The sequence below is a fragment of the Mus caroli genome, unplaced genomic scaffold (assembly GCF_978045245.1).
Source record: "Mus caroli unplaced genomic scaffold, Mus_caroli_1 scaffold_18, whole genome shotgun sequence".
NCBI lineage: Eukaryota > Metazoa > Chordata > Mammalia > Rodentia > Muridae > Mus > Mus caroli.
Window position 1 is genome coordinate 67,612,886 of NW_028227273.1, and position 12,502 is coordinate 67,625,387.

The window sequence follows — 12,502 nt, forward strand, 5'->3', positions numbered from 1 at the left end:
AACATCTTGTTGGTTATGTTCCTCTAGAATCCCCAGACTAATGCAAGGAGAAAACAAAACAAAATAAGACATCTGGGTGGGGTTATCCAGCCTGTAACCCTAGCCAACCTGGCACTCAGGCAGAATTGCACAAGCCCAGGAGGAGAAACTAACAAAGGAAGAGAGTGAGACCTAAGATTTTCTCTCACAGCATAAAGAAAACATGTTGGAGGATGTTACCAGTGCTAGAGAACCTTCTCTAAAATGTTTCCTGGGCCCCTATCTCCTCTCCAGCAGTGCAACAGCCAAACCAAATGGAAGCAAAAACACCCCAGCAAGGATTGGCTGCTCAGACACCTTAATGAGTCTGCCTAGTGTTGCTTGTATGCATCTGATAGAGTCACAGGGACCAGATCACTCACTGCTCACCCTCCCCTATCAGAGGGCATGGGTACAGGTGAGGAGTCATGGCTGGAGTGGCAGGTGCTGGGCTGGCCACAGCACAGTGCCCCTGGAATAGTCACAGCACAGTGGCTTCTTGTTGCTGATCAGGAGGCAAACAGGTCCTTTCCTTAGTCCTAGGCCAGGCCGAGATCACTATCTTACACTTTGTATCCACCCTTGCCTACTGGAATCTCCTTCTGGGTCTGCTCTCCTGTGTTAGCAGCAGCCAGAGAGCTGGCTTCCCAGGTCTGAGCCCCTGACTCTAGGCTGGGATTTGAAAAACGCCCTGCTTGTTGATCCCTAGAAACAGTAATGCCCTCGAGGCCCGTCACTGAGAGCCTGGGTAGCACTGCATACAGCATTTTAGGCAGTAAGGTCACCCTCTCCACACACATACACTCTGCATACTCTGCTTTCCAAGCAGGAGCCTCTCTGACCACCTGGGCAATTCCTTCTCCTCTACTCCTATGAATTACATCTTTGCCTCAGAGGGGACAAGCTGTCTTTATGGAAACGTAGGAAAACACTTAAGAAACAAGCTGGAGGGCAGGAGAGATGGCTCAGAGGTTAAGAGCACTGTCTGCTCTCCCAAAGGTCCAGAGTTCAATTTCCAGCAACCACATGGTGGCTCCCAACCATCTGTAATGAGATCTGGTGCCTTATTCTGGCCTGCAGGTATATGTGCAAGCAGAACACTGTATACATAATAAATAAATCTTTATTTTAAAAAAATGGTAGAATCCTCAGTGGTTAAGAGCACCAATTGCTCTTCTGAAGGTCCCGAGTTCAAATCCCAGCAACCACATGGTGGCTCACAACCATCCGTAACAAAATCTAATGCCCTCTTCTGGAGTATCTGAGGACAGCTACAGTGTACTTACATATAATAAATAAATAAATCTTTTTTTAAAAATGGTAGAATCTACTCAGGCTTTCATACACACACACACACACACACACACACACACATACACACGCAAGCTTGTATTCTCCAAATAGGGCTGGGAAGGGGTCCTGAATGTCCCCTCTGTTCAGAGATAACCAAGAGAGTATACATAAAGGTAGGATCCTAGCCGGGCACGGTGGTGCACGCCTTTAATCCCAGCACTCAGGAGGCAGAGGCAGGTGGATTTCTGAGTTCGAGGCCAGCCTGGTCTACAAAGTGAGTTCCAGGACAGCCAGGACTATACAGAGAAACCCTGTCTCAAAAAACAAAAAAAACAAAAAACAAAGGTAGGATCCTAGGATTGAGATGTCTTTTTTTTTTTTTTAATTATAATTACATCATTATTCCCCTTGCCTCCCTCCCTCCAACTCCTCCCATGAGTCTCCCCCTCACATTCATGGCCTATTTTGCTTTATTTTCTTTTTTTTTTGTTTGTTTTTGTTTTTTTATTTTTCGAGACAGGGTTTCTCTGTATAGCCCTGGCTGTCCTGGAACTCACTTTGTAGACCAGGCTGGCCTCGAACTCAGAGATCCACCTGCCTGTGCCTCCCGAGTGCTGGGATTAAAGGCGTGCGCCACCACGCCCGGCTCTGCTTTATTTTCTAACAGTCACCCACATACTATAGAAATACGATGAATCTGCTGAATCTGTTTAGCATTGCTTATCTGTATGATTCCAGGTCTGACTGCTTAGGGGGCTCATCCCAAGGAAGACTGACTCTCTTGCTCTCAGCATTCCACAGCTGCCTGTAATGCTTGGTCAGGAAGGGGAAAGGGGCATAGCGTGTCGATTGATGTCCTCCTTCAGGGCTTGTTTAGGCAGCGATGTTGCTGACATGTCACAGGAGACGCTTCTTTGCCATTTCTAAGAGACACAGTCTCACGGCAGATTTTCTGGTCCCCTGACTCTGACACTCTTCCCACCCTTTCCTTCTGCAGTGATCGCTGAACCTTACACCCAGGACCTGTGCTGTATGTAGATGTATCCACTGGGGACGGGCAGCACAGGATCGGGTGTTCTCTGTGTTTTGACCACTTGTGGTGTTCTGTATGATCTTCATGTGTTACAAAGAGAAACTTCTCTGACGAGGGCTGAGACCGACACTCACCTGTGGGTATAAAGATATGTATCGACAATGCAGTTAAGAGCTGGGTGTGTTACCACATAGCTTTAATACCAGCATTAAGGACATAGAGGCAGGGAGATCTCTGAGTCTGGGGCCAGCCTGGTCTACAGACTAAGTTCCAGGACAGCCAGGACTACACAGAGAAACACTTTCTTCAACAAAACAAAGAGACAAACAAAACAATGTAGTTCAGAGAATGTTGGTTTAGTAAAGTGCAGTATCGGGTTCTCCTCTAAGATCTACAGTCCCGGTGAGTTGTCTAGGTTTCCCGTACAAGGCATGATTTCCCCCCTGTTGAGCAGGCTTACATCCAACTAGACAGCTGTTGGTTACTGCCAAGAATGAGGACCCCCCACTGCACCCTAGGGATATCTTGCCAAGCTGGTCATTGCTCTGGTTCATAGCAGGGAGAGCTTTGTAGAACCATTGGTTGCAGGCCTCCCTTGACGCTTTGCCTAGCACCTTCCTGTATTATGAAGGCCACTCGTCAGTGAGGAAGCCTCAGGTCGGATCCAGCATGAGTCCTTTGAATCCCATGTCCAAAGTGCAAGGTGTCTCCATCAATAAGGACTTCCCTTAACTCTGGTAGGCAGAGGAGCAGAAAAGTAAGAGCTCATGTTGTTTTTGGAGTCTCTCAGATTCCCTTGACCAGCAGCTCACAAGGGGACTTCTCCTGCCTGCTACTGGGTGTGTTTTAGACAGTTGTCCTGGTTAGGGTTCTATTACTGTGTTAAAACCTCATGACCAGAAGTGACTTGGGGTGGGGGAAGCATTTATTTCCTCTTACAGCTGTAAGTTAGAGAAGACCCAGGGAAGTCAGGGCAGAAACCTCAGGCAGGACCATAGAGGCAGAAATGGATGGACGGGCCCTGGGGAAGTACTGCTTCCTCTCTTGTTCTTATGGCCTATTTACCCAATTTACAAAATAAGATTAACTGATGTTCCTAACACACCCTGGGGGAGTGGCAAGCACTACATTCACCCAAAGTCACCAAGATTCAGATATATTTCAATGTCGACAGCGCAAAATTCAACATAGATACTCACACAGAGTCAAACTTGCAGAAGAGGGGCTTGGAGAAGAGACTCAGCAGGAAGAGCATGTAATAACGTTGCAGAGAGCCTGGGTTCAGTTCTCAGAACTGAACATCAGATGCCAGTCACCACCTATGATGGCAGCTTCAAGGAGATTGACTGGGGGCTGAGGAGACAGCTCAGTGGTCAAGAGCACTGTCTGCTTTTCCAGACACCCAGAGTTCAATTTCCAGCAACGACAGAGTGGCTCACAACCATCTGTAATGGGGTCTGATGCACTCTTCTACTGTGTCTGAAAAAAGCTGCAGTTTACTCAAATGAATTAAAAAAACATAAACCAATCTTATAAAAAAGGAGATTGATTGCTTCCACGCCCTCTTCTGTACTCCCCAGGCGCCAGCATTCGCACAGGCACAGATCACACTTGTGGAACTGATGGATAGTTCTTGAAGTTATCTCTGCTGACCTGGAACTAGCCATGTAGATAAGGCTGGCTTGAAATTCTTTCTATATATGATTTTACTTTTTTATTTGTATGGATGTTTTGCATGCCTATAATCTGTGCAGACAGTGTCCTTGCAGTCTAGAAGTTGGTGCTGCAGACATACAGCCATATCTGTACATAAGTTAGAAGCTTGGTAACTTTGGAGTAGTGTGTTAGATTCCCCTGGAGCTGGGGATGACATGGTTGTTAGTTGTCACGTGGGTGCTGGAAATCAAACCCAAGTCCTGTGGGAAAGCAGCCAGTGATCCTAGGATCAGAACCATATCTGTAGCCCTGGCTATCACAATTTAAAACAAAACAAAACAAAAAAAAAACCATAGTCTTTAAACCCAGTATGACAGAGACAGGGGCTGGTGGATCTCTGTAAGTTCAAGACCACCATATTCTACATCATAAGTACTAGGACAATGAGGGGTCTTGCTGAGTCCTTGCCTCAAAATTAAAATTAAAGAAAGAAATAAGTAAGGCTGGAGTGATGGGTTACCAAATAGGAGCTTGCTCTGCTTTTACACAGAATCCAAGGCAAATTCTCAGCCCTGCATTAGGCAGCTCTGTAGTGATTGAAAACCCAGTTGTAGGGAAATCAATGCCTACGGCTTCCACTGACAGTTCACACAGGCACATACAATATATACCTATTTTGACAGAGAGATCTCTCTCTGTTCAAGGCCTGCCTGGACTACAGAGCAAGTTCCAGGCCAGTGAGATCCTGTCTTTAAAAACAAACATAAACAGTGAGTATATAATTGTGTACTGCATCCTTGACTAACCCAGCAATGCTTGCTGCCTGTGCAGACTTGGACTGGGGAAAGACGGCTTGCGTAGCTGCAGTCTGAGTGCACGTGCAGTTAAGCAGCAGGCTGCTGTAAGATGCAGCTGGTCAGAAGGGAGTCTGAGTTCTGGTCTCGGCACAGAAGCTTCCCTCCCGAGATTTCCCTCTGCTTCCCTGGCTCTTAGCAGCATCCAGAAATACTCTTGCCCTGGCTTTTGTTGTTGTTGGTGAATGGTTAGTTGTTGAATATTTTAGAGGCCTTGTAGGTTTCTTTTTATTTTTATTGAATATTTTCTGTATTTACATTTCAAATGAAGTTTCCCTCCCTCCCGGAAACACCCTATCACATGCTCCCTCCCCCAGCTACTATGACAGTGTTCCTCCACCCACACACCCACTCCCACCTCACCATCGATGATTCCACTACACTGGGGCATCTTTGAGCCTTCATAGGACCAATAACCTCTCCTCCCACTGATGCATGAGAAGGCCATCCTCTACACCCTGGGAGTTCGGTGGGGGGGGGTTGTTTTTTATTATTGGTCTTCCTATGGGGTTACAAACCCCTCCAATTCCTTCAGTCCCTTCTTTAACTCCTCTACTGGGAACCCTGCGCTCAGTACAATGGTTGGCTGCTAACTTTATCAGACACCTGTCTCTCTCAGGGGAACAGGAGCAGAAAAGAGGACGAACCATCTGAACCTAAGGCTGGGGTCAGTAAACAAGGTGATGTCAGCTCACCATGGACACTACCCTGCAGTGCAAGCTGGAAATAGCCAAGGATGGTGGTCAAGTTGAAAGTTGACCCCTCACACATCCCCACCCTACCTAGAGATAAATTGCCCAGTACCGTGTGCATCCATCAATCCGGTTCTGAAACACCCTCTAATAATGAGCCCACTAGGGCACTTACTAATGAAGGTAAGTCCTGATCAGGACAAACAGTACCTATGTTAGCACAGAAGCCCTGGAGAGGCAAGGGAACCTTTCTGCCCTGCCCAGGCTCCAGAGGGCAAAGCTGCCCTTCCCTCATCCAGCCTCTGCCTCTGAACTTTATTCTTCCTGAAGACACTTCACAGTTTTGCCTCCTGCAAGACCTACTTCCTTAACTTTTTTTTTTTTTTTGCCACCCCGTGCACTTTATTGAATCCACTGTGGACAGATATGTGAAGGTAACATTTGCTTACTCATAGGGTAAAGGGTCGAGGCTTGAGCCTGGGGGCGGGGCGGGGGGCAGGGCAGATGTGGACCATGGAGCACAGGGCAGCTAGAATCCAGAATGGGGTGTTCTTTGTGCAAACGACTGAAAGACTACCACAGAGGTGGTAGAGAAAATAATGATGCAGATAATGACCCTAAGGATGCTGAAGATCAGGGAGCTGATATTCAGGCACTTGGCAGTGGAGGCATAGGCCTGGACTCCAATCACATTGCCCACCATCTTCCTGTCCCTAGACTTCATAGAGTAGGCATAGGCAATGAAGCCCAGGCAGCAGGCATTGAAGAAGAGTGTATTGAACAGGGACCAGACCACATGGTCAGGCACCGACACCTCTCTGGGCATGTTGATCACAGTGGTCCTCACAACAGCTGAGTTGTTGGGTTCCCCCAGCTCAGTCACCCCGTACTCCTTGATTGTCTCATGGCTTGGAGGAAGTCCGGCATTGGTGGGCAAGAAGGCTTGAGAATTGTGGCTCATGGTGGTGACTCTGGAACAATCGCCCCGTCTGGAGGATGGCTGCTGCTATCCTGGTTCTGTAGACCTGCCCTTTCTGCCTACTTCCTTAAATAAGACATGAGTCCCTCTCTGCCCAGGGAGCAACGCAAGGCAAGAGGTGTCATATACATTCAACAACTCGACAGGCCACCTAGATAACATTTGCACTGTCAGCCCAGAGTTTCCTCTTGTCGAGGCGCTGCATGAGGACCCCATCAACCCTGAGGTGACTGCTGGCTGTGCAGGGGCGTGGCCTGGGAGCTGAGGTATTGTTGGTCTTTCACCCAATATGATAGAACCTCCTGTGGTGTGTGCAGCCACTAACCTATGGTTCCTTTCCCCATAATTCCTGAGCCAAGCATGCCAGTAAGCATGACCAAGTTACAACCGGATTTATCCACACTGAGGTTCACACCTCCACAGACAAGCTTTTTGCTGCTGTGAAGACAATGCTAACCTCCAGGTACCATAAACCTCAGACTTGTAACACAGCCCTCATTCTCTTGGCTCTTGGATGACATGCCCTATGTCTGGTTGGGCACCTGCACCTCTTAGTATGAGTAACATACTTGACAGCAAAGAGTGAATTTCTTACACAAGGTGACTGAGCCTTAAAAAAAAAACCTGTCAGCCGGGCGTGGTGGCGCACGCCTTTAATCCCAGCACTCGGGGGGTGGGGGGGGGGGCAGAGGCGGGCAGATTTCTGAGTTCGAGGCCAGCCTGGTCTGCAGAGTGAGTTCCAGGACAGCCAGGGCTATACAGAGAAACCCTGTCTCGAAAAAAAAAAAACAAAACAAACAAAACAAAACAAAAAAAAACCTGTCATGTGGAAGAAACCAACAACAGAACAAAGGTGTGTGAACAATGCATGGCTTCAACTACACATCTATACAGTGCATGGGCAAATCAATGGGGATAACAAGCAGCCTCCTGGTTCACAGGTCCTTTGGGTAGGGCTTGGACGGTGTACTGGCTAGTTTTGTGTCAACTTGACACAGCTGGAGTTATCACATAAAAGGAGCTTTAGTTGAGGAAGCCTCCATGAGATCCAACTGTAAGGCATTTTCTCAGTTAGTATTCAAGGGGGGAAAGGCCCCTTGTGGGTGGGACCATCTCTGGGCTGGTAGTCTTGGGTTCTATAACAGAGCAGGCTGAGAAACCCGGTGAAGAACATTCCTCCATGGCCTCTGCATCAGCTTCTGCTCCCTGACCTGCTTGAGTTCCAGTTCTGACTTCTTCCAGTAATGAACAGCAATATGGAAATATACACTGAATAAATCCTTTCCTCCCCAACTTGCTTCTTGGTCATGATGTTTTGTCCAGGAATAGAAACCCTGACTAAGATAAATTGGTACCAGGAGAGGGGTATTCCTGTGGCAGCCTGACCATGTTTGGGGGAGAACTGTGGAAGGATTTTGGAACTTTGTGCCAGAAGATCATTCGCTGTTAAGAACTCTGTGAGATGTTGTGTAGGAGCTTGGAAGACAATGCTGAGAACAGTGCTGAAGATGGAGGTCTGGCTTGTGAAATTTCAGAGGGAAGATTACAGACTCTTTTCAGAGCCATTGCTAGTTTGATTGTGAAGGTTCTGTGGTTCTGGTTAGCTGGGGATGAAGAATAAGCTGTGATTAACAAGATACCAGAACCACTAGAGTGAAACCTTTGCATTACTGGGACTATTGATGCTGATTAGCTGGAGCTAAGAAATTAGCGGTGATTAAGAAGAGACCAGCATCATTGAGTTGACATCTTCTGGGAAGTGTTTTTTTTGAGAGCACAGAGGCTGTGTTCCAGAGATAGCCAACTTTGTACCTTGTGCTGTGGCTGGACTTGGTAATGTGTAAGAGTCACCCAGGTGGTACTGGTTTTGAAGACATGAACGGGTCATGCAGAGCAGTTGAGGTTCAGCACTGGGAGAGGCCATGGAAGGCCGCAGTTGACAGCCCAGGACTGAAGGTGTCATGCAGTGTTTTGGAGATGCCACTACCATGAGATGACCACTAAGAGCAGCAGCAGTGGAGTATAGGCATCTGGAGCCTAGAGGACGACGCGTGTGCTACAAAGGGCATGGCTGGAGAAGTGACCCAAGCCCTTGCAGGGGCCCAGAAGATTGTGAGTTGGATGCCAGACATTGGATGGTTGGAGAACTGTGTCCTGATGTTTTTCCCTATTGAAGGAAGTTTTTTCTTTAGTGAAACCAACAGTTATGAGATTATTGATTGTAAAGACTTTGGATTTTAAGAGAGATTGAAATTTTAAGAATTTGTAAAGACTGTGGGACTTTTAAAGCTATTTAGATCTTGGGGATGAATAAGAAACTAAGGGTTGAGGCTTACCAATGTTGTGTTTGTGGGTCAAGTTGAAAAGGTGTCAATTGTACTGGCTAGTTTTGTGTCAACTTGACACAGCTGGAGTTATCACATAGAAAGGAGCTTCAGTTGAGGAAAGGCCTCCATGAGATCCAACTGTAAGGCATTTTCTCATTTAGTGATCAAAGGGGAAAGGCCCCTTGTGGGTGGGACCATCTCTGGGCTGGTTGTCTTGGGTTCTATAACAGAGCAGGCTGAGAAAGCCGGTGAAGAACATTCCTCCATGACCTCTGCATCAGCTCCTGCTCACTGTCCTGCTTGAGTTCCAGTCCTGACTTTTTCCAGTGATGAACAGCAATATGGAAATTTAAGCTGAATAAATCCTTTCCTCGCCAACTTGCTTCTTGGTCATGATGTTTTGTCCGGGGATAGAAACCCTGATTAAGACAGATGGTTATGACTAGTGGGCTAGAGGTTCTATTTCAGTGAGTAAACCTTTTGGAAATGGGTATTAGTGAAGACTGCACAAGGTAGTGGAAGAACGTGATGTCACTGAGTTGTACACATCAAAGACAGCTAAAATGCACAGGGCTTTGTGCCACGTACCTCGAGTTCCAGAACATAGGAGCTCTAGCATAGTCACACGTACACACACAAATAATTAAGAACAGAATCCTCAGTGTACTGATAATATACGCACTGAGATTTTATATTGCTGTCAGCATTGAAATATATAATAGGCACTCATAAGGTCATTGTCCCCTAAGGAATTTGCCCTATGATCCAGGCAGATATTTCTCATCCACTTAATTCTCAAAGCTCTGAGAAGAATGTATTTTTGAAGCAGAGTTAGAATTTATTCATTTTAAGAATTTTTTATATATTTTAAGTATGTAAGTACACTTAGCTGTCTTCAGACACACCAGAAGAGGGCATCAGGTACCAATAGAGATGGTTGTTAGCCACCATGTGATTCCTATCATTGAACAGAGGACTTCTGGAAGAGCAGTCAGTCGTCTTTACCACTGAGTCACCTCTCCAGCCCTCAGAGTTGGAATGTATTAAAGGGGATTTTTGTCTGAGGTAGTTTAGGCAGAGTCAGCCTGCTGGCCTGGAATTCGATATGTAGGCCTGGATTATCCTGAACTCACAGACATCCTTTTGCAACTGCTTCCTCAGTGCTAGGATCACCCTGTACCTGTGCCACAAGACACAGATTAAAGGGGTTTTGAATGTAGATTTTCATCTCTTTCATTTTACCTTACACTTGTGGGTGTTTGGCTGCATGGATATCTGTGACTCTCTGTGTTTATGACTTTGGAAGACAGAAGGAGGCATGGATCCAACTGACCTAAGTTACAGGAAACTGTGAGCATGCAAGTGGTTATGGGAAGTCTAAGCCAGTAAGTCCTTGTCTACGTCTTTCATTACAATTAATCTTCATTTGTTTTCAATTACAAGTTATCATGTTTCTACTAATACCTGGGGTTGTGTGTGTTTGTGTGTCTGTGTGTGTATGTGTGTGTTTACACAAAGGGCACAAGTGGGTGTCAAATCCCCGTGCTGGAGCTGCTGTTACAAGTAGTTCTGATCCAGCTCACTTGAGTGCAGGGAACCAAGCTCAGGCCCTCGGGAAGGGCAGCAAGCATCCTTCAGTGCGGAGCCATCTCTGCAGCCAGATCCTTTTTCTTTCTGTGTAGGAAAACACTTCACACCCTTTTGTGTTATCAATAGGAAGAGTCTCTCTGTCATATCTCTCTACCCAGAAAAGGCAGAAGTAAACGTTGGGAATGAACCCAATGCCTTCACTAAGTGTAAACAAAGATGACTCTGAAGGGGAGGGTTGAAAGAAGGAAGGTGGAGAGAAAGGGAGGATGGAGGGTGGTGGACAGGAGAGGAGGAGAGTAAAGAGTGCAGGAGAAATAGGGAGAAGAAAGAAGAGTGAGGAGGGAAAGGAAGGGGTGAAAAGGAGAGGAATTTGGCTGCTCTATGACTCTAGATCCTTAAGACTAAGACTCCATGTAAGAATTTCGAAGAGGTGCCCGCCTGCTCCGCTGCCTGCTAGTCCGCGTGGCCCAGGTGGCGGCCCGCAAGCTCCAGGTGGCCGCGTCCGGGAGACGAGCAGTCCCCGCCCGGCAGGCAGCGGGAAGGAGCCCGGGGCTGGCCTCACGTGACAGCAGGAGGTCGAGGCGGGGACGGCCAGCCCGGTGGGCCAGGGCTGCACCGGGCGAGGCAAGGCGTCCGGCCGCACCCTCGCAGGCCAGGCGGGACCTCCCCGCGGCGGCGCCCGGGCTGTCGTTCCCCTTTCCGCGGCTCCTCCCGCGCGGAGGCGAAGCGGCTCCTGCCCTGGGCCGAGTCCGCCAGTCCGCCGGCGGGCATGGAGCGCTATCCCCGGAGCCCCCGCGCGGCCCGCGATCGTACGCCCTCCGATCCTCGCTAGCTCTTGGCATTGGGCCTTTTCTCCTCCACCCAACCCGGTCTTCGGAGCCTGTGGCGTTGTGATTCGGACGAAATGGAAGAAAAGGAGCGATGTGACCCCTTCGGTTCTGCCCTCCTGCATTGAGGCCTAGTTGGCATCTGCAGAGAGGAAAACACGGCCAGGAACGCGTGGTGTTTCTTTTTTTCCAAAGGGGGTGGGAGGGGAAGGCGGCAGCCAAAGGGAGGAATCCTACGTTTTATATGTTTTTTTTTTCTTTGTTAATTCTGCACTTTGAAAGTGTTGGCTAAATAAACTAATCCAAAAGTTATTTTTTCCTATCGAGAAGACAGAAAAGGTAGATTTTTTTTTTGTCCCTTTTCCTTTCCTCCCAGTGACAAAGCATAAATCATGGACACCAGAGAATAAATAGGTGAATCTCAGGAATCTGAAGACAGAGAAACCTAGACTTTCCTCAGGAGGGAAGGAGCGGAGTGTTTAGCGGCTCTGCCTGGAACCTAAATCGAAAAACATGAGTTGCGTGCCATGAAAAGGAGACAAGGCCAAAGCTGAATCCTCGGACCTTCCCCAGGCAGCACCCCCACAAATCTACCATGAGAAGCAGCGCAGGGAGCTCTGTGCTCTTCATGCTCTCAACAAAGTCTTCCAGGACAGCAACGCCTTTACGCGGGGAAACGCTGCAGGAGATTTTCCAGAGGCTGTCTCCGAACACTATGGTGACGCCCCACAAGAAGAGCATGCTGGGAAATGGGAACTATGATGTGAATGTCATCATGGCAGCACTTCAAACCAAAGGCTATGAAGCTGTTTGGTGGGACAAGCGAAGGGACGTGGGTGTCATTGCTCTTACTAATGTCATGGGCTTCATCATGAACCTGCCCTCCAGCCTCTGCTGGGGTCCACTCAAGTTGCCTCTCAAAAGGCAGCACTGGATCTGTGTTCGTGAGGTGGGAGGGGCCTACTACAACCTTGACTCCAAACTCAAGATGCCAGAGTGGATTGGAGGCGAGAGTGAGCTCAGGAAATTTCTAAAATACCATTTGCGAGGTAAAAACTGTGAACTCCTACTGGTTATACCGGAAGAAGTGGAAGCCCATCAGAGCTGGAGGGCCGACGTGTGACAGTTCTGTTTGACCCTCTTTGTCTCAACCCTCCAGACCTCTTTGATGTGCTGTGGCCTCTACAGTCCACTTCCCCAAACATCTCATTGAGTTTTCCCTTCAGATTTGCC

At 47.9% G+C, this 12,502-nt stretch overlaps 2 pseudogenes; one reads left to right on the forward strand and one right to left on the reverse strand.

Moving 5' to 3' along the window:
* Nucleotides 1-6,047: 6,047 nt before the first annotated feature.
* LOC110284298 (interferon-induced transmembrane protein 2 pseudogene) lies at nucleotides 6,048-6,565 on the reverse strand (annotated as a pseudogene).
* A 4,477-nt stretch (nucleotides 6,566-11,042) lies between these two features.
* Nucleotides 11,043-12,502, forward strand: LOC147000464 (josephin-1 pseudogene; annotated as a pseudogene).